Source organism: Haliotis rubra, unplaced genomic scaffold (assembly GCF_003918875.1).
Source record: "Haliotis rubra isolate DU_JTF1 unplaced genomic scaffold, ASM391887v1 Scf278, whole genome shotgun sequence".
NCBI lineage: Eukaryota > Metazoa > Mollusca > Gastropoda > Lepetellida > Haliotidae > Haliotis > Haliotis rubra.
The window spans coordinates 73969-101736 of record NW_025766869.1 but is presented as its reverse complement, the minus strand read 5'-3'; the positions used below and the strand labels follow the sequence as shown (position 1 = coordinate 101736).

At 41.1% G+C, this 27768-nt stretch overlaps 1 protein-coding gene and 1 long non-coding RNA gene across 6 annotated transcripts in view; both read left to right on the top strand.

The window, feature by feature from the left end:
* The window catches only part of LOC124280998 (transcription intermediary factor 1-beta-like), a 64254-nt gene that overhangs the window by 25439 nt on the left and 11047 nt on the right, over window positions 1–27768 (top strand). The gene's annotated exons all lie outside the window — the stretch shown is intronic.
* LOC124281000 lies at window positions 7551–27253 on the top strand. Its single transcript, XR_006899813.1, has 3 exons — window positions 7551–7647; window positions 20737–20742; window positions 27243–27253. It is a non-coding gene; the product is annotated as an uncharacterized LOC124281000 (long non-coding RNA).

Genomic DNA, 27768 nt, shown 5'->3' with positions numbered 1-27768 from the left:
ATAATCGATGTACATTTTCAAAAATATCGACGTTTGTGTAACCCAATACTTCGCAGCTATACAACATCACTGGTAAAACCATACCATCAAAACAGTTAAACATACAGTCAGTTGGTAGATGAATATTTCTGGACTTTGATAATAAAGCGAACATAGCTTTTAAAGCTTGGCCATGTAATGTCTTAATAGCAAAATTAAATTTACCATTTATTTGAAATTTAATACCTAAACATATATAGTCGTCAACAATATCAAGCTGCTTGTCATATAGTGTAAAAACATATTTAGTCTTTTTGCTGGTCCTGATCCAAAAATAATGACCTTATTCTTTTAAACATTTACTGTCAATTTCCATTTTTTGCAATATTCATGAAAACATTTATACAATGCTGTACATTTTAAGAACTGTCGGACAACAAAGCTGTAACATCAGCATACAACAGCAGTAATATATTAATAATACCTACTGTCGGACAACAAAGCTGTACCATCAGCATACAACAGCAGTAATATATTAATAATACCAATTGTTGTTTCAGTGGTGAGTCCTTCACAATGAGAAAAAGACATATGTGTTTCAACATCATGTAAAAGTAAAGAAAATAAAAGTGGTGAGAGACTTTCGCCTTGACGGACACCTTTTTCACAGCGAAAATATCCGGAAATATCATTATTGTATTTGATGCATGATTTAATAGTATCGTACATATGAAATATCCTGAAAAACTTTCCGTTGATGCCATAGGACAGAAGCTTTTGCCACAAACCTATTCTCCAAATGTTTTCGAATGCCTTTTGAAAATCGATAAAGACACATTATAATTTTCTTTAAGCCGATTTAAGAATATTCACTAAGTTGCTTAGGACAAAGATATGATCCACTGTCGAATAACCTTTTTCTGAACCCAGCCTGTATTTCAGAGAGAATGCTATTTCCTTCAACATACTTACTAAGTGTTGCATTGAGTACAGGGGTAAACAGCACAACTTTACGGTATGGTAAGTAATATTTCTTATCCTTGGAATGTCTTGCTGACACTTGAAAATTATCAGAACACATTAAGGTAGATATGGCCGAGGTATACTTTCTGTAGCTCCTCCGTTCAATATGTATGTAGCTAGTGAGAGTTTAGAGAGAGTTTATTGACAGTATGGGGGGCCACTGGCCCATTATACATACAGAAGATACAGTGCATTACACCACCCAGCGCCTGCGACATATACATATATACACATACACATATATAAATTATATATATATATATATATATATATATATATATATATATATATACATACATATACATACATACATACATACACATATACACACATATATATCATTTATGCAATGACAGGAAACGTGCTCGTAGTTTGAACGCTAAGAATACATACTTTGCAAGCAATGATAACACATGGACATTTTACTTGCTATCAACTGTTTAAATTTGTTTTCCGAAGGGAATGTATGATAATAAGCAGGAATAATAGCTCGTCTCAGTCCATCATAAAATGGGCATACTAAACAAAAAGTGATATTCTGATTCAATATTTCTAACCACACACAAAGGACATAACCTTTCTTCCCTAAGCTAAACCTAGTTTCCTACCTTGTTCAATTAATAATATATGACTGGAGCAGCGGAGTGATGAAAGGGCAATACAGTAAACTTTCACTGGTAAACACGAGAGGTAAAGTTCAAAATTTGCGTCATGTTTTATAGAACGGTACAGAGTTAGTTTATTATACTTACGGAGGGCTTCGAACCAACGTTGTTTATCGATATCTATACATCTTTGTTTGAAACACGAAATAAAATGGTTTATAATGCCTACATCCTGATTTATCCACACTTCCCCGAATCCATAGTGAAACAATAATGATTTGACTTCTAATGCCCAACAACTCAAGCCCTTGTTTGCTAGAGACAGCTGGTAAGAATATGCTTTCTTTAGAATAACATTATCTTCTTGATACAACAGTCTTACCCAAAACTTTACAATCCTTATGTAACAATTGACTTTAATTGAATGCCGTCCTAGTTCACCACGTGCCACAATATTTGGTACTGATCTATGTAAAAATAGCATGTCCTTACAGAAACGATCATGAACTCTTTCCACATCGGGTATTGAGTGAAAACCCCACACCTCGCAACCATAGATAAGAACTGGCATGATTTTGGCATCAAATATGTGGCATAGCATATGAATTGGTAAGTTACGGTAGTTATTTACTTTAGACTTCAAACACTGAATAACCTTGGTGGCTTGGAGAGCTAATGTTTTCTGAGCAACGTACCACGACCCAGAACTTGCGAAATGCACTCCGAGGTATTTATAAGTAGGGACAATGTCTAGGGTTCGACCACTGAAAAAAAAAATTTCATAAAGCTTAAGTCTTCCTTTTTTCTGAACACAATGACTTTACTTTTGTCTATATTAACCAATAGCTGCCACTTGTCACAATACTTTGACAACTTATCTAATCTCTTTTGAAGACCTATAACTGTACTATCCATCATCACTATATCATCTGCGAACAGAAGCATAAACACTTGCAGCATACCGATACTAATAGACCATTGATTGTCCTGTCCTACAAACTCGGCTATGTCATTTATAAAAAACGAAAACAAAAAGGGAGACAACTGACAACCTTGCCGGACTCCAAAGTTGCAATCAAAGAACTCAGTACAACCATTCCCAACAAGGACACAAGATTTTATATTAGCATACATATTTCTTATAAATTTGAAAATACGACCCTTAATGTTACCAATCCATAATTTGTACAAAAGACCAGTATGTGTAACCGAGTCAAACGCAGATTTTAAATCTATAAAAGCACAGTATAGTCTGCCCTTATACAATGACAAGTATTTGTTTATTACAGTATTCAAAATGAAAATATTATCTGTAGTTTGAAAACCTTTTCTGAATCCAGCCTGCTCCGGAGCTAAAATATTTTCTTGAGTGGCCCAAAGTGTTAACCTATTGCAAATAATTTTAGAAAATATCTTTCCTGACACCTCAAGGAGTGTAATTGGTCTATAATTACCCGGCTCATTGGGATCACCCTTCTTATATATAGGGAAGTATAACTCCCAACGTCCACTCTGTAGGGTAAACACCTGTCTGGAGAATTGAATTAAACAACAATCTTAGCATTTCATAACACTCAGGTGGAGCATATTTGTAAAACTCCAGGGGTATTCCACTAAACCCTGGGGATTTCCCTAGCTGCATATCATTTATAGCTGTAACGATTTCTTCAAACGCAATGTCCTTATCCAGATAGTCATTATCAACTGTACTGTCCATGAGTTCATCATCAATAGAATCGATAAATTCAAACACAGAAGCATAAAATTCTTTTTCACAATCTGCCATGTTCGTTCCTTGAAATAAAGAATAAAAATGTTCAGTCCAGCCTGAGGGTGAAATACTATTACGCTTGAAATTATAGGACTTAAAATGTGACCAGAACAGTTTACTGTCTTTGGAGGTTAAGGCATCATTCAAAGTTTGTACAAAGTGTCTAAACACATTCGCTGACTTCTGCTTACACGTTTCCTTATATAACTTAAATGATTCACGGTATTTATGTCTGTTCATTTCAGTGTTAGAGTTACGTAGTTCACGAAGTGATCGTCTCGCTGCTGCACGTGCAGCACGGCACTCGTTGTCATACCAGCTGTTGTTATTGTCCCTACTGACAGCAGGCTGGGTAGAAATACCGTTACCCGGCCTCTTAAACGGGTACGCACAATGTTGAATCACTTCCTGAAAACATAAAGAAGCGTTATGAGTGTTATTACAGTTTATATGGTGTTTGAAGGTATCCAGAAGAAGCGTTGTACTTTGGTGTTTCCAATTGTCTAAGTATAATCCCTGTTGCTTGTGGTTCCATGAATATCTTGAGCGTGGTTGCAGTTCTCCCCGAGCAATGTTTACATCTCCAAGAGGCTTTGACAGTCTCAATGAATAGGCCAAGGGCATATGGGTGCTTTCTACCTCGTTGTAAATAACATCAAAATTATCAAATAACAAAAATGTTTTTTCTAAGCATAACACATAATCTACAACACTACTACCATTATTTGCAAAGCATGTAAAGCGTCCACAGTCGTCATGTAGCTAGTCGTCATGCGAGAGACCGACTGAATTGAAATTTCAACAGAAAGACATTTATGGTCGCACTTACCAGATGTTTCAAGTTTCTAGTTATGTCAGTTGGGCTATGGGCTTTAATTGGAAATAAAGTTTTCAGGACCATTTCAAATGAAATTGAAATATCCTTGTCCAATAGAAATCGTACTTCAGTCATCATAATGCTACCATTTGAAAGAAGAATGTATTCCGAGCTGACTTGCCCCAGTGGTACAACCAGCATTATCTTTCTTGACATTGGGGAACACACTGAATTTCGTACCATGCTCTTTGAAATGTAGCATGGTCTCAACTATACACATGTTGAGGCTATTCAAACACTTCATGAAAGTAGACAGTATTGCCAGTAGACGTTGATAATGGGTTTTGAATACTCAGTGTCATTTTGTTGTTAGCGTCACTTTGGCTGCTGTGACCTGCCCACTTTTACAGTATAATGTTAAGAATAGCCATGTTTGAATGTTTTAGGCCATCATGCGGGATCGTCTTGTTATTACACTGTCCATTGTTGACAGGTTTACAGTTATGTTAAGTATACATATTATTCATATAAAAATACACTGACGTGACAACCTGGCCCACTTATATATTTAGCAAAGGTAGGGAATTGTTTGAGTTATCGATCCCTTTCCTGCATACCATCGTGTTGTTTTTGTTAAATCCAACTTAATATATTAGTCTGTCCTGTGCTGTAGTATTTCACTCTTGTAGCACTGCAACGTCTCATCATAATATTCTTGTTACTGACCAACTTCTAAAATGCCAATTGAACGGATCGTGTCAGCTCTTGATCAGGTGATTTCCGTTTATAAATAACTTCTAAGGACTTGTCCTCCCGTTCACATGGCTTCACACTGCAGACCAGTCATGTTTGTTTTGTGATTATTGCAAGTGAAGGTCAGGGTGACAAAACTGTCTAATGCTTGTGTGTAGTTGAATTGTGTCCACAAAAAAACAAACAAACCCCAAAACACCTCTCTTGTCTTCCATAACAGGCTGAAAAAACAAACACATTAACAACTTAACCTACTTAAACTTAACCTATTTTGTCAGGCTGCACAACTGCAGCTTTATATTCACGCAATGGATACAATTGAACCTGTGGCAACATACTTCCCTTCACAGGATGGCTTGGTGCGCTTGTGCGCATTCATACTAGTCATCTTGTGGATATTTTCAGAATAACGAGGTGTGTTTTCTTTTAGTTGCTATGTTATCATTTGACTGCTGTCTCTCCAACATGAAACATGGCATCCTATGATAGCTTTACTTCAGAATGCATCAATTCCAAGATCACTTCACTCTAGAGAGATTCTGCCCCAGAACAGTACTTGAAGTCGTCGTGGACCCATATGTAGTATTATGTGGTTGTTGATATACAATTTATGATCGTTTGAGTTTGAGTCAACCCGGTGATTTACCTATTCTGCATGTACTGACGGACACATATTTGTTTGTTGTTAATGCTGCTCTCGGCTACATTCCAGCTATATGGCGACGGTCTGTAAATAATGTGGACCAGACAACCTAGTGATCAACATCATGAGCATCGATCTACGCAACTGGGATACGATGACAAGTGTCAACCTAGTAAGCAAGCCTGATCACCCGATTTCGTTAGTCGCCTCATACGACAAGCATCAGTTACTGAAGACGCATTCTAACCCGGATCTTTACGCATTTGAAGTCGATTGGGACACACCCCATTGCAATATTATGTGGTTGATGGTAAACGAGTTAAAACATAACACCCCTCAGTATCATAACACTCTGCCTTTCAAGAATGACAACGCCCCGCAAAACAGAGGCACTCCTCTTATACATCCTGCATATTGTATTATTTCTAGTTGTAGTTTAAATATCGTTTCTTCTGTTAATTATATTTTATAGACACATTTCCCGTCACATAGTATCTAGTCTTTCGATAAGAAACTACCGATTTCAAAAGGACTATTACGTTATAGGCTTATGTATTGCAAAACAGTATTGTAATATTGTTAGGATTGTATTGATATGTGTTCTTTAAGATTCCGTCGAGGGCAATGGGGAGCTGTCTGCTATACTGAGACTTGGAGTCAAGTGTAAATGTGAACTCGTACGTGTATACCACTAATGTTTAACCAACCCACACGGCGTTCCAGTTATATGTCTACCCCCTGACACATACTGTGTAGATCTGGTCCAGCATGTATCAGCTGTCAAACTACGACATTGGCATATTTCTCAGTCACTCAGCAGTTTATGAAATAAGGCCCGTCCGACCGCCCGAGACGGTCTAGATTTCTGACGCACGGTCTAAATTTACAGATAGCCAGCCCGAGGGTCTCGTAAAAAAATTAGATTTTCCATGCATCTTCACCATATGTGGTCTGGTTGATTCCATTTTGGGCTGGAAACATTTTAAAGTTACCAGCCCTGATGTCTGGTTGGATTTTGGCTTATTTCATACACTGTACTCACTCAGTCAGTTACTCGCTCAGTTACTCAGTCACTCAGTCAGTTACGAAATCAATGACCCAGTCACTCGCTCAGTCACTCAGCCACTCAGTCAATCACTCGCTCAGTCACCCAGTCACTCAGTCAGTCAGTCAGTCAGTCAGTCAGTCAGTCAGTCAGTCAGTCAGTCAGTCAATCAGTCAGTCAGTCAGTCAGTCACTCACTCACTCACTCACTCACTCAGTCAGTAACTCACTCACTCACTCACTCAATTGCTTAGTCACTCAGTCAGTCACTCAATCAGTCAGTAACTCACTCACTCACTCACTCAATTGCTTAGTCACTCAGTCAGTCACTCAATCAGTCATCCAGTTACTCAGTTAGTCACTCGCGCAGTCACTCAATCACTCAGTCACTAAGTCACTCACTCAGTTACTCAGTCACCCAGTCACTCAGTCAATCAGTCAATCACTCAGTCAGTCACTCAATCAATCACTCAGTCAGTTACTCGCTCAGTCACTAAGTTACTCACACACTCACTCACTCGCACAGTAACTCCGTCACTCGGTCAATAACTGATACTCGGTCAGTCACTCACTCACGCATGCACGAACGCACTCCTACTCAATCATGCACGCACGCACTCCCGCACGCACTCTCTGGACTACAACACACACATCGATATTCCCTGCTATACGTATACAATGCTCTATGCGACACTAAATTCCAACTTTATGACACCGGTATGCCTATAATTGAATTTGGACCAGTCAGTCCATTGACTGACATCTCCAGCGTCCACCAAAGCAGTCAGTATATGTTGACAAACATCAATCAAATTTGCGAAAATGACCACAATATCCGGTTAGTCGATTCTTAGAATATTGAGTGTGTGAGTAAGTGAGTCTGGTTTTATGTCGTTTTTGCTAGTAATATTCTAGCAATGTCACACCAGAAATGGGCTTCACGCATTGTACCCATGTGGGGAATGGAACCCGGGTCTTCCTCAGCATTCACCACCAGGATACCCCGTCGCCCGTAGTAGAACAGAAGTTCATAGGCTAGGTGGCGAAACGTATTTCAAGTTAAGTTTCTGTCTGTGAATATAGGGTGTATTCACAATTCTTGTAAAACTTGCAGCCATTACCATTTCAGTGTTTTGTCCAGTTACGTAACGTGACCCATAAAATTAGTTAGGGTTGAAAGTTAATGGTGGTGACGATGATTTTTGCTTGTTTGTTCGAAAATAATCGAGCCTAAACAAAGCAATTCAGTGATCAACAGCAATTAATAAATGAGGGCATGAGATAATTGTAAGTATGACTAAACTGACAGCAAGAAGTATAAATAAATAATGGTTAATGTTTGTAGTTAAAAAGAAAGGCAATAGGTGGGGTCGGGGTGTGGGGAAGGGGAGACAGGGGAAAAAGTGAGAAGGTTATCTTCTCCATTATATGCATGCATTTGGAGTAAGAGTAGAACTATGAATTTGGTAGTACAGTTAAAGGCCAGGGTTCACACCTATACAAAGATAGGTGTGGCCTCATTGCCTTGTTAAAGATGTCTTTCAATGCACAGCAATGCAGTATTCAAGTACATTCCATGAAGTATCACAAAATTGACTTACCTGTTCATAATGAAATTAAGCCATAGTGTAAAGAAGTATGTTATGAAGGTTCACTGTAAAATGTATGTATGCAGACAGACTAAAAGAGATATAGTTTGATTTTTTCTTTTCAAATCCAGATTTGAATTTCCCACTGTATCAATGAGGTGGCCAGGGGAGGTGCGTTTCCATAGAAACAAGCCTGTGAGTTGGCTGAAAGTTTCATTCAGGGTTTCATATTTCAGGGAGACTGATAAAATTATCCCCTCCCCACTCCTCTGACTCCATGCTGTGCTAGGTTAGGCCGTACACCTATTTTATGCTGACATCACCATGTTGAAGATTTTACTTACAGATGTCTTAACAACGCAACTCCATCATATCTCTCTAGTCTTGTAAGGGAGTATGTTCCAACCAGGACTCTGAGATCAGCCAATCAGTCGCTGCTCATCATCCCAAATGCACGTCTGAAGACATATGGTCACCGACGTTTTTCCTACTTGTCAGCTATCCTCTGGAACAATCTGCACGTGTCTCTCAAAGAATCCCCCTCAATAGCCAGCTTCCAGTCTAACCTAAAAACTTTCCTGTTCAAGAAGCACTATGACTTCTAAATGAACTCCTATTGTAAATATGTATATAGTTAGCGCCATGGGCAACCAGTTGGTGATTGGATATAGGGCGCTATACAAATGGACTTATTATTATTATCATTATTATTATTTTCAGAAAATAAGTAAATATTGAAATTCCATACATGCTAATCAAATTATTCTCTTTATACATCAAAATATGTTGTGAAAGGGTTGTCGGACGTTAACTATAAGGCACATGTTCATTTAGTAGTAAATTCATAGGTTAATCTTTGACATCGCCAGGCTCTTGCCAGACACCCATAGTCGGTACAGTCCTGTTACTCATGGGCAGATAACATCTACACTGCTGATGGGTAGCCAATGGGAAACTAATTGGAAACCCATGTGGGTTTGTTTAGGTTTGCAACCCGGCCTTGTCTTGCCTTGTCTGAAAACGCGACTCGCTACTGAGCAACACGCTTCCAGACTCGTTGTTGTTATCAGTCAAAGAGGCACTTCCCCGAATCCGTATCTCCCTGCTGAACAAAACGTTTCCAGATTTTACCACCACCTCACACTAATACAACCCTGTCCTGGTTGTCGTTAGTAGGCCCTCGAACAATGTGCGTCTTACCTTGCTCGACTTCCCACTGAATTAATTCTCTTCTTTGTCCCTGATAAGTGCAGACAGCCTCCCTAAAGTCAAAGAATATTTCACGATAACACAAGAGCCCCATGGGAAGTTTTTGTAATGTATTTGTATACATTATTTGGCAGTCCAAATTATTCGTTCCTTCAGGCTCTTGCTCAGGTTCTACACAAACTCCAGTCAACCAAACGAATTCATCCGATCTTGGTCGTGCCCTTCGGGATGTGTTTCGTAAATCACACATGTCCCACAATCCTCTGTCTTTACCATCAAGTGACTATCAGTTGATCCAGCCATAATCCAACCTCCTCGACTGACATCCAAAGACTCTGCATACATGGTTGGTGTATCTTCAGAAATCTCTCATAGCCATGGAGTTAGTCCAAGATTGTTGCTAAACCTATTCACTTCGCACATCCTTTATACGCTCTATCAAGACGTTCAAGGAGTACTGCAAGTGCGGGTATTTCCCCTGCCTACCGACTACACTTTCGGTACCCATTTTTGCTAATTACTTACACCTTCGTCATATTTTCAGGAAAACTTGTCTTCTTTCTGATTATCTCTCAACCATCAACTCTGTCCTGGCTGCGGCCAAAGAAAACATAATTCCTGCAGTTCCTGAACTTCAGTGTCAACTTCGATCCAACAAGCCTACTGACCAGTCTGCCAAATTTAGAACTCCAGCTCGGGACCTTTTAGACTGTCTCACAGTCCCTGAAACACATTATTTTCCCAACTACTTAGCCCTCGCTGCAATGCTAAATTCTTAAACGAAGCAAGTCTAGATTTCCCCAGGTTCTGAGTATCTGGTGTCCCTTGGGATCTTTTCAATTTAAATGGGTTTTGTTTGTAACTAATTTTGAACCAGAAGAAAACCTTCTGATGCCAAGGCTTTCTGAAAATGAACGGTGGCAAGCACTTGGTATGCTCCAAGCCGGAACCGCACAACGGGAAGTTGCTCGTTGATTTAATGTCCATGGGAACACTGTACGGGACTTCTGGCATCGGGATCAGCAAACCAATCACGTCAGAGACAATCCCCGCAGTGGCCGTCCACCACTGGTGGTCATACCCAGTATTAGAGTGTAAACTGAGTTTTTAGCCTGACAACATTCACATGGCCATCTTATCATTTACAAACGTGTCTAATGCAAGAGTATGATTAACATTCACAGGCCAGATGTCTGTTCTGTACATTAAATGTATTTGTCTTGCATTTGGTTTCGTATTATTCTGCTAGATCACTTTGAATGGCCTCTTACGACAAGCATGGGTTACAAGAAGCATGGGCAAGCATGGGCAACAAGAACGTTTGTTGCTGAGTGTATATAAATTCAGAGACTATGCCTTAGTCTAGGCACCTTTCTGTGGTTCTCAGTCACCTGATCTCCCCTGGAAAAAAGTTCTCGCTTCAGTTTCACGCATCTCTGAGATTCAGGCCTCGGATCTGAACTAGACGCGCCTTGAAAGAAAGCGTCATTGGCATTCCACTGCTTTCATCTACCCATTCTTGGCCCAGGCGATTTGGAAGATATCTCTCTCTGTATGGCATTATGCAAGAGTCAGACCGCATGCCTGATTTCTTTTTCACCCGTGAAGATCCGGGTTAGAATTCATCTTCAGTAACCCATGCTTGTCGTAAGAGGCGACTAACGGTATCGGCAGGTCAGGTTCGCTGACTTGGTCATCGTATCCCAATTGCGTAGATCGATGCTCATGCTGGTGATCACTGAATTGTCTGATCCAGACTCGATAATTTACAGACCACCCGCCATATACCTGGAATATTATGAGTTCGGCGTAAAACTAAACTCACTCCCCCGATTTTAGCTATGTTTTTAGAAGGCAGGAACTTTAAAGTCAAAGTCAAAGTCCAAAATGTCTAATGTAGCCAAAAATGTTTAAATGGGAATCCCTTAAACTAACGTTTTATCAGTTACTCGTCTTAGGGATTGAATAAATAGCCTTCAAAACGTTTATTGAAAATATTGTTGGGTCATTTGGTGTTGGCCATAGTACAAAATTGTATGGTCACAGTATGATCTTACCTGCCACTATGCCAGACTCTGACAGTGTGGATCTGTACTTCGGCAGTCAATATTCTACTTACGATTCCAAATTCAAGACGAATCTTTGCTGACCCAAGTAAAACTCTCTAAACTGAGAGTTAAGTTTATTACCTTGGTTGGCCAGTGGTAATACATATTAACTGATTTCTGTTGACTTAAGTTGCCGATACCAAAACGGTACAGAATGCCAAGGCTATCAACACTGTCTCCTCGCTGTGGTAAAAATGATGCAGAGTTCTCAGCCTGGTCTCCGAGTAATATGAATGCATAATGTTATATGCACTCACATGAAGAACTTATTATGCCTTTCCAGATTCATAATTAGATTAATGTTAAGCACGTTAGTGTGTGTTTGAGCACAAGCAAACACTATGGACTTATGGGTGGTCTCTATTTTGTCATCATGTGAACTACTGTATATGCTGATAACGTATATAGGCACAACATTCTCATACTTCATGATACTTGAGAACCCTGACAGTCACATGACAAGTGAGAAGCGCTTGATACAGAATGATACGGGCATGTTGGAGTAGTTACAGATATAATATACAGTTATAGATGAAATCGTGTAATCTGCTGTGGATGTAATTGGGCGTCTGTGATGGGTCAATCGGCAGTTTTTAGTTCGTGCAACTTGATTACTTGATATACATAAATAAACTCGTGTAAGAACGTTATCAGCTTCGTTCGCCCTTTGTTCCTGTAACAATACGTTACGATCTTGATAGTGTTCTGACGCTCGTCCTGTATCTATTACTTGGCAGGTCATGTGGTATTTCCAGGCTACAGTGTGCACACATATCTTATCAGCTCACTTACAAATAGCAGGTTTTTATGACATAACCTTGTGTCGTACCACATCAGGCTGTGTATTTATGTTGATTGGCGTCGTACACCCATCTAATCTGTGATGCTACAATTTCTCTAATCATAGGTTTGAATCTAACATTATGATTCTCAGTTTGTCACCAAAATACCCAAGCTTATGGGTTTTTCCAAAATGTGTAAGACTAAGCTAGCATACTGTGATATAAGTGAACATGAACAACTTTTCAAAGCAGCATTATATCCAGTCCTTCATTTTCTTTCAACAACCATGATTCTGTCGCTGATATGAATGTGTGAACCTTTCCAGATCGTAAATGTATGCTGGCCAGTAACTACGAATGAATACTCTTCACAATAGGAAACGCATAAGCCATTTTAGAAGAATTTATTGCGTTAGTTTAAGAGCAATTATTCCATGTAATTTCAATAGTAAAAAGGTGAAAAACACAGCAGCAGCTTTTATTGTTGTGTTTCAGTCCACCAGATGTCGTCAAAGTCAGTATTTTGTATAGTCACCATTGGCAGCAATTACTGCTCGGCACTGTCCCGGCATAGACTGGATAAGTCGTAAAAGCCACTCTTGCGGAATTCTTCCACACTCGTCCGGCATTGCGATGGCCAGTTGTGGAAGTGTTTTGATGTTGACGTTCACGTCAATCGAGTTCATCCCGTAGGTGTTCTATCGGGTTTAGTTTTGGAGATCGGGAACCCATGGCAAGACATTGACGTTAGAATTGGCAAGGTAGAGGACTGTGACGAGTGATGTATGTCGGTCCATAAATGGAAGCATGTGACGTGCAAGGACTTCATTGATATACCCATTTGCTGTCAAATTCCCCTGAACCACCACTAAATCAGATGTTTGTGCGCTGGGTATCGTACGCTACACCGTGACACTGCCTCCACCGAATCTGTCGATGTGTCGAATGCAATTAGGGGCAAAATGTTCATTTCTCCGACGTTAAAACCTGCTGCCTCATCTGGCCAGTGAAGAAGAAATCGTGATTCATCACTGAACCTGACTCGCCTCTAGTTTTTAAGGTTCCAGTTCCAGACTCGACGACACCACCACAAGCGATTGCTCAGGTGGAAGTCTCTGAAAACAGGGGCGACATCTGGCCTCCTTGGTTAAATCCCATCTTAACGCAATCGATTCCTGATATTTTTGCCGGAAATTCTTCTCAAACCAGGGATGCGTTGTGCAGTCTCCATGGCTGTGGCAAGACGATGACAACAAATGAGCAGCCCGGATGTAGCAATCCTGGGCTTGGGTGGTAACCCTGGGAGGGCCGCTTCTCAGGCGATTTGGGGCGGAATTGGTGTGCAGAAAACGACCCCAAAGGTGAGATACGGTACTTTGATGAACGTTGAAATGTCGAATAATAGCAGATTGTGACTCCCCAGCTTCAAGGCGGCCAAAGGCGATGTTTCGATTATCGTGGCATGAAGATTTCCTCTTTTCCAGGTAAAAACAAAAGATAAAAATTAAACACAACATTTGACTTTTTATACTGATCGATACGGCATACTTTTCCGTTTATTTGCACGTATATAGTAGTAGTAGGTGACATTGCAGAGCATGACTTCGAGCTGACCCAACATGTTATCAATCACGTGCAGCAGTTGAACTGACTCTCCGCTCGGTATTCCCGGAAGCGTCAGGTACAGATTGAAAATATATGTATACAAAATAATAATAATTCAATATGTAACAAACCGGGAATGTTTTATTCTAAAAGCGATAACGTAAACGCTTTAGATTTCACGCAAATGAAAATTTCGTGGTCGATGCAAGCTCGGTTCATCATTATGTTTAAAAATTACAGGTTTTCGGTGGCGAATGTGAAAACGGTGCACGCTTGGTTTAACAACCCGATGCAGTTCTGGCAGAATCAATTTAATTTCACCGTGTGGTGCGCGATGACGGGATATGGCATGACCTTGAACGACCCTCGTCGTGATCAGCTGAGTTAGTCCATATTCTTGTTTCACGTGTACTATCAGATCAGACGCATTTTGATCAGCGCTCCGATTCCGCAGGACAAGGCGTGGAATGCAGTAAACAATCCGCACGGTTGGCGTGCGTATGAATTTGGGTGAATTCAAGCTAGATCCGAAGCGAGGATGCCATCGCTTCTCTGGTCGATCTGCGAAGTGCCATCGAGCGCTATGAAAACGCACTGGAATACACTCCGAACATCACGATTTGGCCATGGAGAAACTGCAGGCAGCTCAAGCCGATTACGCCAAAAAACGTGTGCAGAGAACCGATTTCATCCACAACCAACTCGCGCCGTGAAAACGTTTAAGAACGTCGACGACGCCATGCTAGAATTCTACCTGCTCACCGGAAATCAAAATCAAACTAAACATGGATTTACGCTGGCCACCAGCGATTTTGAGAAAAACTTGTACAAGCTCATGTACAACTCGGTGTTTGCCAAGATGATGGTGACTTTGAGAAAACATGTTAACGTGAAGCTAGTAAGATCGAGCGAGGAAGAAAAACAGGAAACTTATAGCCAGCCCAGCATTCAACCGAAGCAAGCTATTTGATAATGGCTTGGCAGCGCTGCACATGAACAAAAGCCACATCAAATTCAACCGGCCCGTTTTCTTAAGAATTGAATGTCAGTTTGTGTGTTTGCACTGAAAAATGAACGATGTCAAAGCGGTGTTCAAACTTCAAGGATGCTCATTCCCACATAATTTCGTGCTTTCAAGTTTACACAGATTCCCGAACGTTGGTTGGTTGAGAGAGCGGTCATGTGATCTAAATTTCAAGGTTCATTACTCTTGAACCCCTCTATTCGTTCATACTTGTGTAAACAAAGTTCATACGTGTGTGAACGTTTTTCGCTTCGGTTTCAAGGACCCCCAATAATTGGTGATGCAAATTTCGCGAACGAACCTGTTTCAAGTCACCCCAAGTTTGGCAATGTCACTACCAAACGGATTGCCGAACATTATTCCTTTTCACAGGAGTTTAACGTCTCGCAGTTTGAGGGTTCATCCGGCGGTTTTCTGTCACGGGTTCCGTTTAACAACTGCTCAATAAATTTCACAATAAACAATAACAAATAAATAGAATACAACAAGATTTGTTACCTATTCGCCACGCCGCACAACTTCGAAGTCGATCAGTGTATTATTACGCGGTCAAACAAGGTATTTACAAGTGAAAAGGTACAATGCCAGTTTGTTAAAATGGAATTGTTATTGCTTCTGATGTTTGTTTCTGTTTGATACTGTTACTGATTATACGTATTAAAGCAGTTTCAAACCTCATAACGAATTTGTTGTTATATTTTAAAGATCGAATACTTTGAGAACTATTTCTTCAAGGGTTTTGGGATACATGTGTAAAACAAAATCGCTGTGTATACAAACATTTCTGCAATACGTACGTTCTTGAACCAAATGGCATTACAACATTTTACAGGTATTAAAACACACTAAACAATGATCATCTACAAGTGGGTGGAAAACGTATGTGTAAACTTCAAAGTGCGAAATTATAAGAATTGAAACTCGCTCGTTCACACGAGTTTGAACACCGCTTTGACATCGTTCATTTTTCAGTGCAAACACACAAACTGACATTCAATTCTTAAATATACAAACGCAGTTGCTTGACCTGGCCTGACGTATTGCAAATCGTTCCCGGACGCGAGTGCATGGGAGCCGTGTCACAGCTGCTGGCCACGCACAATAAAACAAGCTTTTGGCTACAAGTATTGTCAATGTTACAGTGTCACATGTGAAGTTTAGACAAAACAAGCTTTTGTCTATAGGTGTTGCCAAAGTAAGTGTCTCACAAAGGAAGACTAGATAAAACAAGCTTTTGGCTACAGGTATTGTCAATGTTACGGTGTCACATGTGAAGTTTAGACAAAACAAGCTTTTGTCTATAGGTGTTGCCAAAGTAAGTGTCTCACAAAGGAAGACTAGATAAAACAAGCTTTTGGCTACAGGTATTGTCAATGTTACGGTGTCACATGTGAAGTTTAGACAAAGCAATCTTTTGGCTATAGGTGCTGCCAAAGTAAGATTTTCACACAGGAAGACTAGATAAAACAAGCCTTTGGCTATAGGTATTGTCAAAGTCGCTGTGTCACATGTGAAGTTTAGACAAAACAAGCTTTAAGCTATCGCTATTGTCAAAGTCACTGTGTCACATGTGAAGTGTGTACAAAACACGCTTTTGGCTATAGGTGCTGCCAAAGTAAGTGTTTCACACAGGAAGACTAGATAAAACAAGCCTTTGGCTATAGGTATTGTCAAAGTCACTGTATCACATGAGAAGTCTGGACAAAACAAGCTTTAAGCTATCGGTATTTTCAAAGTCTCTGTGTCACATGTGAAGGGTAGACAAAACACGCTTTAGGCTATAGGTCTTGTCAAAGTTACTGTGTCACACAGGAGGACTGCACAAAACACAAGCGTCAGACTCTCAGTGATTTTTATTGTAGCGCCATGAGCTTGCACACGTGCGTGGATACAGGAGCATTATACATGTCCATTATTATACAGATTGTGGTGGTGTGTGGTCCTGTCCTTAGAACTCAGGTCACAAATCAGTTGACGTTAAGCAACGTTGGACACGGACTGGTCTATGATGGTGACCGTGTTTGGCAGCTTGACTCCTGGGATTTTCTAGGACTTCAGTCCTGCCCACACTGAAACATGAGATGAGAGACTTGTGGTGTCACCTTGGGTAAGGGGCTAGTTCGAAATGTGCCTCTGTCCACCCAGCTGTAAATTAGGAACCTGTGGCTCTTTTCACTAAGGTTAACCTAAACTCCCATTCTTTAACATTGCACTAAAGTTACCTTCGTGACCTACGACCACCTTAGTGTTGTGAAAGGTGGCACTGGTATGATACGATGGTTGTCTGAAGTTTAACCTTGAGCGCCTAATAGGCGACTGGTTGTATTCTCCACAGGGAGTGTTCTGTACACGTTGACCAGGGTAATATGCCAGCGCTGCGAGCATGCAGTGTGCATGGATAAATGCGCAATATATATGGACTGTTATTATAATTATTATTGTATACAGATCAAGATGAAAATGCAGCAGAGAGGTTTCGGGTGATTCTAGCACAGTCAGGCTGGTAAGGCTCATCGTCAGCTCAGGGCCCTTGTCTATCTACATGCAGCCCAGACAGCGAATAGGACTTCTCCCAGTTGAACCCATCAATAACTTTCCGGAGAATATGTAGACTCCCCAACACTGCAGCCTTCTGGATTACCCAGATTGTCAGAAGGGTTGTGCTCGGAGAACCCGGGCACTCTCCTGATCTTTGCCAAGACTTCAGGAGGTAGCAAACCAAGGGCATCGAGAACTGTTGGGAGTCTGACGACAGTGTACTTGGGGTGTAAGCAAGACATTTCAAAGGCGAGGTCCGCATTTTTAGCATGCTTTTCCTGAATCTCGCCAATCACGTTGCTGTGAATAGGGAAAGAAAATTCAATGAAATAAATAAATTCATTAGCTTTATCAAATAGGACAAGGTCAGGTTTGCTGGCTGGAATTCGTCTGAGGTTTTATATGGGCCTATTCCACAGAAGTTTGAAAGCTTCATTTTCAATGACACCTGGGATATGTTCAGGGTCGTACCTTGGATGCACCTCAGGGTCAAAGCCACAGGCATGTCTCAGACGATAGTAGAAGCAACGAACCATGCCATCATGTCTTTTGGCCGTTTGTGCCAAGGAAGGGCATCCACTGACAAGGTGTTGGACAGTCACAGTAAATTCAGTACACAGTCGACACATTTTCTTTTAGAATCCCATTTAGGCGATTGCGAGTGGGAAGTGACTGGTCCCGAGCAGATAAAAGGTAGCCCTCAGTTTCACATTTAAAACCATCCGTCTTCATCCAAACGAAGGAGTCGGTTGAATTGCTATTCTGTTCCACATACTGCATGTACACACGATGCAATAGTTTCTCAGAAAGCTTCTCCACAAATGGCCGACTCTGTGCAGAATTGGTGAATGATTTCACCTGGTTTCCTCCCACCGCTGTACTATCCAGCAGTACATCACCGTCAACAAAATCAACCTCACATTTCAGATTCTGTCCAACAGCCTTGGCACGCTTACAATAGGTGTGAAATTCCTTGCTTTCATTATGAGTGTTGACATGCATCACCGATAAATAAATGCGGTGATGTGCTTGAGCCACTTCTAATCACAAGAAGGTGATCCTTGACTTCTTCTGCTCTCTGAAAAGTATGTCATTAGAAGAGTTGTAAGATGACACGAGGTTTGTCAAACACCCTTTGAATATTTTTTATTGAGTATTCAAACATGTGATAGGCGGATGTTTTAGGGATCACTCAAATCTCCTTTTGGGGGGAAAGAGTAGTGTATTATTATGATTATTTTTACCATTAAAAGTCCGTGCATATGACCAGCATTAGGCTCATGTTTGCCTCATGGAGAATCCAAAACCTAAGCATAAAGTCCTCGGTGTTGTCAAGGTTAGTAATTCGCACATGAAGACTGGATGACACAAGCGCTAGGCTGTCTGTATTGTCAAGTTTAGTGTGATGTACTAGCAAACTGCATTTCATACTGATAACGCTGATCTACTTTGGCTCCCTAATATAACTGATAACTGTAACCTGAAAATCATGTCTGGCTGCACCGAGACGATAGATTTCAGGGAAATGTGATGTGTTGTTTGTAACTACGTCGCATGTATTTAGACTTTGTACTATGAGTTAATCTTCATATTCGATATTTCATTCTGGCTGGACACAGAGGACCAGAAGGCCGTACCGACAACACCGTTCCCCATTCTACAGAAAGCAACTAGCCTGAGTATGAAGTATATTCAGTGTACCTGCAGCAAACGACGACCATAGATCAGGTGGGATGCGGTTGGCTAATAATGTTCTTTTTTATTTTCTTTAATTTGCCAAGCTAGAGTAAAAAGAGAATACTAACGTAATTTAATTTTGGATGTTTGGAAAATAACATTCTAAAAGTCACCTTCCGTTACTAAAATTTCACAAAAGTTTGTAAAATGGCAGTAAACAAAAAACGTACTCATATTTCCGCCTATTATGGAAACACCCGACAGTTAATGAGCACAGGGGTTATCACGTGACATGACGTCATATGTGCCTATTGCTGATAGCTTCCTCTTTGATTTTGCCTCGCAAATTAACAGTGAGTGAGTGAGTTCTGAAGCAATAAAAGGTGTTCCTTATGTCATTTTTGAAATGGATGTTACACCGTATCAATACGATCCGATTTTACATCTTGCATGACAATATTCTCGTGAAGATGAAAAAGAAGAATCAAGTGAAACGGAGCCAGAGCCACCCACTTGATGTCAAGATAATTTTAAGAATAGATCATATAATATTTCAGGAATATTACTTCAGTCTGTTATTTAGTTAGCAAAATGTGATACTGTCCAACCAGCACGCCCACCCCTATAAATATACGACCAATCCCTAAGAAACCATTTTAAAAAAAATGTGATTGCAGTTCTTTCTGTGTTAAATAGGTGACTGTAGGGTGTCTACAATATAAAGAAATGATAGTGCTTCAGAGGGGGGAAAATAGAAATGATCTGCTATAAAAATTACATTGGAAGTATTTTGTTGAAACAAATTAGGATCTTGTCATCATTAATAACGTATCAAGTTTCCATACAATATCATAGCCTGGTCGAGCAGAGATAATATAAGAGACGCAGTTAAATTATTCCCCGAAAACTAGTGAATTATAAAATACTAGTCAAGACAATGTATATTTCACTAGTTTTTGCTTATGTAAATAGTTATGGTGCTCGGTCATAACCTTAGAATGACATCTTGTCAGCCAATGAGAATACAGAACAACTTTCACGACACACACTATTTTGACATATAGCGAGTCTGATGCCGACGTGCGTAATTGAACAAAATGGAAAACAATATTACATGTACTTCATGATATTCCGTTGTATCCTCAATTTTTCAGATACACTATAGCATTTAAGGCTCAAAACCGGAACAAACGTTAGAGCGAAACTTTTCAAGGTCATGTGAAATCTCTTACTGATTTTGACAATATATATCTCTTGGGTACCATTCGAACTGCCCTAGCTACAAAATCCTCTGCAAATTTGGTCATTGACCTTATTTTGGCCAAATTTATTTAAATATGTTAAAAAATATACCATAAATGCATAGTTTTTGACAACCTTGATATTATGTACTTCATATAAAAGTTTATAGGAAATAATATTTTTCATAAATGTTCCATTAGTAAACCTATAACTATATATATAGCTTATATACTGAGTCAAAAAAGAAACTTCTCATTCTTTCTTCAGGGCACTATAAAAGAACAAGAGATGGTAAGATGGTTAAATTGTTATTATTTCATTGCTGAGATCTGTGTGATGTACTCAATACACTGACAGTGCCATAATCAGTTCCATTAGGCTACACAGCCGTTCCAAAACATGGGTATAAAGAATGTCAAATCACAAGAATAGAAATGTGAAATTTCTCAGTTCAATATCGTGTATGGCCGTCCCGCGCATTCACCACTGCCACCACAGCTCCTCATCAACTGCCTGATGCTTGTGAACACGTGGTTGGGGATTCTGCGCCATTGCTCTTGCAAGGCAGCGCCAAGTTCCTGCAAATTCTAAGGTTGGTTCCTAAGACCACGAAGCCTTCTCCCAAGTGCATCCAAAACGTGCTCTATTGGATTAAGGTCAGGGGACCTCGATGGCCAGTCCATGACGTTGATTGCAGCGTTTTGAAGGAAATTTTGTGTCAACATCGCGGTATGCGGCCGAGCATTATCATGCTGGAACTGTAGACCTGGGCCATGAGCCGCCATGAAAGGAACGAGTTCAGGGGTGAGCGCCTGGTCGGGGTAAGCAGCAGCTGTGAGGTTTCCACGGATGACCAGAAGTCAGGAACGGTTGTCCCCACAGACAGCACCCCCTCACCATGCAACTTCCACCTCCGAATCTGTCGACTTCCTGTACACAACATTGGGCATACCGTTCACGACGTCGTCTCCAGACTCTATGCCTGCCGTCCGCGAATCTGAGGGTAAACCTGGGGATTCATCGCTAAAGACGACTCAATTCCAGTCTCTCTGGGTCCATCGGAGGTGACGTTGGCCCCACAGCAGACGTTGACGTTGATGAAACGGCGTCAATATTGGCCCACGATATGGACGTCGAGAATGGAGATTGGCAGCCCGCAACCGATTTCGAATGGTCTGTGAGGGCAGTCGACCTCTAAACATCTAAGCCCTGGTTCGTGTAGCTGGCAGAAATCTGTCACGTAGGTGACGTAGGACGATTTGACGTCACACGTGGACGACCCGACCCGATGCCACCCGATCAGAAGTGGTGCCAGTTTGCTGTAGACGACCTCGCAAGTCATACACAGTACGACGTCAATAACTAATCTTCCTGCTTGCAACATGCTAACGGCACGTTCACGTTGCACGTTTGACAATCGTGGCATTTCAAGTACCGTTAGAACTGTGGTTTAAAAGTGTGTTTTTCAATTCTTGAGGCCAATGCAAACACGTGCATATGAAGAAAACTTCAATGCAAAGATCACGTGATCGACAAAATTGCTGGGGCAATTCGACTCGTAGATTGCGCCTTGACTGGCAGCATGTGTTTTGGGCTCTCTCACATTTTTCAAAATAAGTCAGTTTCTAATTGGACTACTATCACAAGTTTCTGTCAGTATTGACACAGTATTATCAGAATCATCATGTGAAAGTTTCATGTGTGGATTATATCTAAAATGCTGACTTTTGAACGTTTAAACTTCACATATTTTGTGATTTTCACATTTGTGCTTGTGAATGGTGAGCTTGTACTCACTCCTAGGACTCCCAGAGCAATCAGCGATGACAATCACCTCTACAAAATACCAGCTTCTCAGCCTAGTCAGGCCTGGTGTCCCTGACAAGATTCCTTTACAATTATTGCGTAATTTTCGTCGAGCTGGTATATGCAGTAGAAAGGCTACCAAGCGGGGCAAGCGAAGTGGGAAAAGGAAACAAAGAAAAACAAGACTTAATACTGAAGATTTTTCAGCTGATGATAACAAAGAAAACAGCAAACCAAGTGCCAATACTAACAAGAAAAATATCAAACCAGTTCACCAGAAACCAAACTATTTGAAAGCTGCGCTGTGGAATGCCCAGTCTGTCAGGAACAAGGCGTTGGAAATCTCAGATACTGTGCTTGACGACGACTTGGACCTCTTGTTTTTGACTGAAACCTGGTTAAAACCAGCTGGTGATGAAACTGTCTTAGTTGATCTAGTTCCAAAGGGCTACGAACTCAAACAGGTACCACGGCTATTAGCCATGGGAGGAGGTGTTGCAGTTATAGCTAAACAGAGTCTGAATATTGAACTCTGTACTCCTACCACTGTTTCAAGTTCATTGGAACAGATAGAGATGGTTATTACAGCTGAAAGCAGATCTACCAGGATGGTGTGTATTTACAGACCCCCACCATCGAAGACAAATAGGCTTACCATGTCTCAGTTCCATAATGCCTTTTTACTTCTAATAGAGACATTGAACACTAAAAAAGGTTCAATCATTGTATTGGGTGATTTCAATACTCATTTTGATGAGCCGAATAAGCCAGATGTCAAGAAATGTATTTTAACTCTTAAGGCAAATGGCTTTAAACAGCATGTGTCACAAGGTACTCATAAAAGTGGTCGAAATATTGATTGGATTATCACTCGGGACTCGGAAAATATTGTAGTCGAAAATCGCCTCATGTCAGACCATTTTTGGATTGGATTTAATGTTTGTTTAATGCAACTCCCAGCATTAAGGAAATCTGTATTGTGCCGCAATGTCAAGGCTATTAACATGGATGCCTTCAAGAAGGATCTCCGTGACAGTGAGCTTGTGACAAATACTCCAAAAGATGTACATTTATTGACGGACATGTACAACTCTATACTTGCAGACCTTCTGGACAAACATGCACCTCCAGTCATGAAGACAGTTCGCTGTAGGTCCACTAACCCATGGTCCTGTGAGGAAATACGAGAAGCTAAACAGTCACGGCGGATCGCTGAAAGAAGATGGCGAAAGTCAAGACTCAGTGTTCACAGAGAACTATACAAGCAGGAGCGTGATAATGTAAACATAGCAATTCGCTGCTGTAAGCAAAAGTATCACAATGAAACCATTCTGTCAAATCTTAACAAGCCAAAAGCTCTGTGGACCCATATGTCCAAGCTTCTTGGGAAAGAAAAAGACTTTACACTTCCTGATGCCGATAGTGATGAATCCTTGGCAGAGGATTTCAATGAATTTTTCACTGAGAAGGTAACTACTATTAGAAAAGCCTTCGTTCCAAGTGATCAGAATATATCGGGAGAGCAGATATCTACTGGATGCAGGATGTGCAAATTTCAACCCTTAAGTGAAAACCAGGATCTGAGTCTATCTAATAACAGACTCCAAGAATACTACTTGCGAGTTGGACCCAGTCCCGACAAATGTGCTCCTGGGGCTCCTGGATGTCCTCCTCCCTGTCATTACCAGGATCATAAACATTAGTGTTGATGTGTGAAATGCTTTCAAACAGGCAGCAGTGAAACCTCTGATTAAAAAAGCTAACCTGGACAAAAATACTTTGAAACATTATCGACCAGTTTCTAGTTTGTCCTTCCTGTCGAAAATCCTCGAAAAAGCTGTGAATGCACAGCTTTTGGATTTCCTGGAGCAAAACAATCTTATAGCAAAGTTTCAGTCAACCTATCGAAAAGTCCACACCACGGAAACTGCCCTCCGCAGAGTACTGGATGATCTTCAGCAAGCAGTGGATAACGGCAAAGTTGCAGTATTAGTTCTGCGAGATCTCTCAGCAGCGTTTGATACTGTTGATCACCAGAAACTGCTACAGTGGCTATCAGATGAGTATGGAATTGGAGAGACCGTTTTGTCCTGGTTTCGGTCCTATGTGACTGACCGAAAACAGTCATTAGTCATCAAGACGTCTCATTCCTCCACTGTCACAGTTGACTACGGAGTACCGCAGGGCTCTGTGCTGGGACCGTTACTTTTCACCCTTTATACCAGGTAGCTGGAGCAGGTTATGAGCAATCACCAGGTACTGCATCACCTATATGCTGACGACACCCAGATGGTTGACAGCTTTCTCTCAGCCAGTGACACATCACCATTGACCAATCTTGAGGATTGCTGCTCTTCAGTAAAGTCATGGATGAATGACAACATGCCTAAACTAAATGAGGACCAGACAGAGGCTATGCCTGTAGGCCCTGAAGCCCGTGCGTCAAAGGTGAACATCAGCCATCTCACTATTGGGGAAACAGAGATTTACTTCTCAACCTCTGTTAAAGATCTAGGAGTATACTTACAGTCAGACCTTTCAATGGAAAGACAAGTATCGGAGATCTGCAAGTCATGTTATCATCATATCCGGACCAACGGAAAAATACGACATCTACTGACTGAATGTTCTACAGCTGCCCTTATTCCTTCCTTCATTCTTTCCAGAATAGACTATTGTAATAGCTTGCTTTTAAACATCTCACAAGAGCTCTTAAGCCGTCTGCAACGCATAGCAAATATTGCAGCACGTATTGTGAACAAAGCACCAAAATTCTCAAGCATGACCCCTATTCTAAAACAGTTACACTGGTTGCCCATAAGAGCTAGAGTGAACTTTAAAGTTTTAACCCGTGTCTACCAGTGCATACTAGGCACTGCTCCAGCCTATCTCAAAGAACTGTTCAAACCATTCCTTCCATGCAGACAGCTTCTCTCCAGTGACAAAAACTTACTTCACATTCAAAAATGGAAGTTGAAATCCTATGGTTTTCGTTCCTTTCAAGTGGCGGCCGCGATGAACTTGAATGAGCTACCAGCTCACCTTAGAACAAGCCCAACAGTCACATGTTTCAAATCAAACCTAAAGACATACCTTTTCTCTGTGTTTTAAAAGTGACTCCTAAATTCTATCTTGTCTGCGCTATGAGCATGCTGTCGGTGTGGATTTAGCGCAATATAAATTGACTAATTATTATTATTATTAATTATTATTACCCTATTTCATCACAATCGGACTTGTTTTTATCTATGTTAAAAATACCACTGACAATAAGTTGTAACATGGAATGATGTAGTGTAATGAATCTCGTGGGTAATGCTTCCTTCAGCATAGCTTTTGAATTTTCAAACCGCATGTGTGCATATCACTGTCAGTGTCATGTGCACCCCACTCGAAAAGATAGGAACTACGGCCTAAATCTTGATTTTTCCGTAAAAACAGAAGAAAAGGTGGCTCTTTCCATAGTTCAATGATGCCGTCCATCCCAATGCAACTATACACCATCGTACCATTGAAAAAAACGATTTGTATTACTGAAGCGCTTGGTCTTCGGCAATATGGCGCCCTCCAGTCACATATGACATCACGAGCGGAAAGGTCACGTAAATTCAAGAGGAATATGCTTAATCGCCGAAGCTAAGATAACAAACTATTTTCACTATTAAAACATTAATATTCATATTTTTTTAATTGAAAATTTGGGCATATGTTTCTGATGACGCTATCTTTAACCCAGCAAATTATTGCAAATGTCTCGTATTCTCCCTTAAGCAATTTTGTTAGGACTGTTCCCTCTGTGTAAGGACTGACTGACTGAGTTTGGTTTGACGCCGCTTTTAGCAACATTCCAGCAACATCACGACAGGGGACACCAGAAATGGGCTTCACACATTGTACCCATGTGGGGATTCGAACCCGGGTTTTCGGCGTGACGAGCCAACGCTTTAACCACTTGGCTACCCCACCGCCCCCTGTGTAAGGATGCCGCATGTCGTACATAGAGGGTTATTGTACAGTCATCCACAGGATGTACATATACGCTTGGTCCAGGATCCCTAATTAGAGAAACATACATTTGTCAAATGCAGCTCTTCAACTGGGTTTACTGTTGGCGACCCCACCATACATATACCTTACATGTGGAGTTCACTGCATATCAATATGCAACTGTCAGTGCACATGAAGGTTGAGCAATGGGTAACTCGAACATGTCACTGAACTATAACTCGCTGTGTGGTGGTGTCCTCCTGTGTCATATCCAAGCTCCAGGGCACGGTTTTAGAAAGGATAGGTTTTTCAAATCGCTACGGTTTGGACGTTCACCATCAAATTTGATGTAAATGTGCTTGATAATGATTGCCATTGTTTGTGATGCACGAAACAAATCGCCAAAGCGCAGTTTGTGGCCCCTAATCTCAGAAACACGAAACACGTGCAAAACACATGCATTGGTCGGATCGTGCGAAAAATCAGTATATATGAGCTTGTCGAACACTTCAATATCACTGCATATAAAATCACACAGAAAAAATGCCAAGATTAACCCAGGAAGAAAGAGAACGAGCAGTAGGGATGGCCCAGATGGGCGAAACGCACGTCCACATAGCGAGGACACCACTGACAGTGTCCAGATTTCTCTATCGTTACAGACGGACTGGGTTGCACGTCCACATAGCGAGGACGTTCCACTGCACACCACTGACAGTGTTCAGACTTATCCATCGTCTCAGACAGACTGGGAGGACAGGCCCCGAAGTGAAAAAACACGGGTGAAGTGAAAAAACACGATTTATCTCAGAAACCCAAACGGCACTTGGTCACCGCATCAGTGGACGTTCAGTGTCAAGGAGATTACGTGCAGCGGGAATTTGTGCTTACCGTCCCTTTCGTGGCATTTCTTTGACCCCTCAGCATCGCAGTAACAGACTGCAGCGGACACGACGAGTGAACAGGTGACCAGTCCGTAATTGGCAGAGGGTGTTGTTCACAGATGAAAGCCGCTTCAGTCTGTATCGAACAGATGGCAGGGAACATTTATACAGGCGTCGTGGTGAGCGTATAACACCCCAGTGTATACGGGAGGTCCATCCTTAAGGTGGCGATGGCGTCTTGGTATGGGGTGTCATCGTTGATGATGTAAAAACACATCTGGTCATCATAAATGGAAATCTGAACGCTCGTCAGTATATTCATCAAGTTTTTCAACACGACAAGGCGAGGCCTCACACTGCAAGAGCAACGCGGCACTTTTTACAACAGAACAACGCTGACGTTTTACCCTGGCCAGCTTGCTCACCAGACATGAATCCGATTGGACGCTTGTGGGACCACCTGGACAGACAAATCAGATGTCGTCGACCAATTCCACAAGACCGACAAGAGCTGGGACGTGCACATAGACAAGAATGGCAACCTGCTAATTTTATTAAACGTTTTACTACGTCAATGATAAGCCGTATCCAGGTATGTATTGACATGGGAGGATGTCATACACGTTATTGACTCATACCGTCCTCCACGGTATTGTGCTATCGACATTAATTGTCGACACAC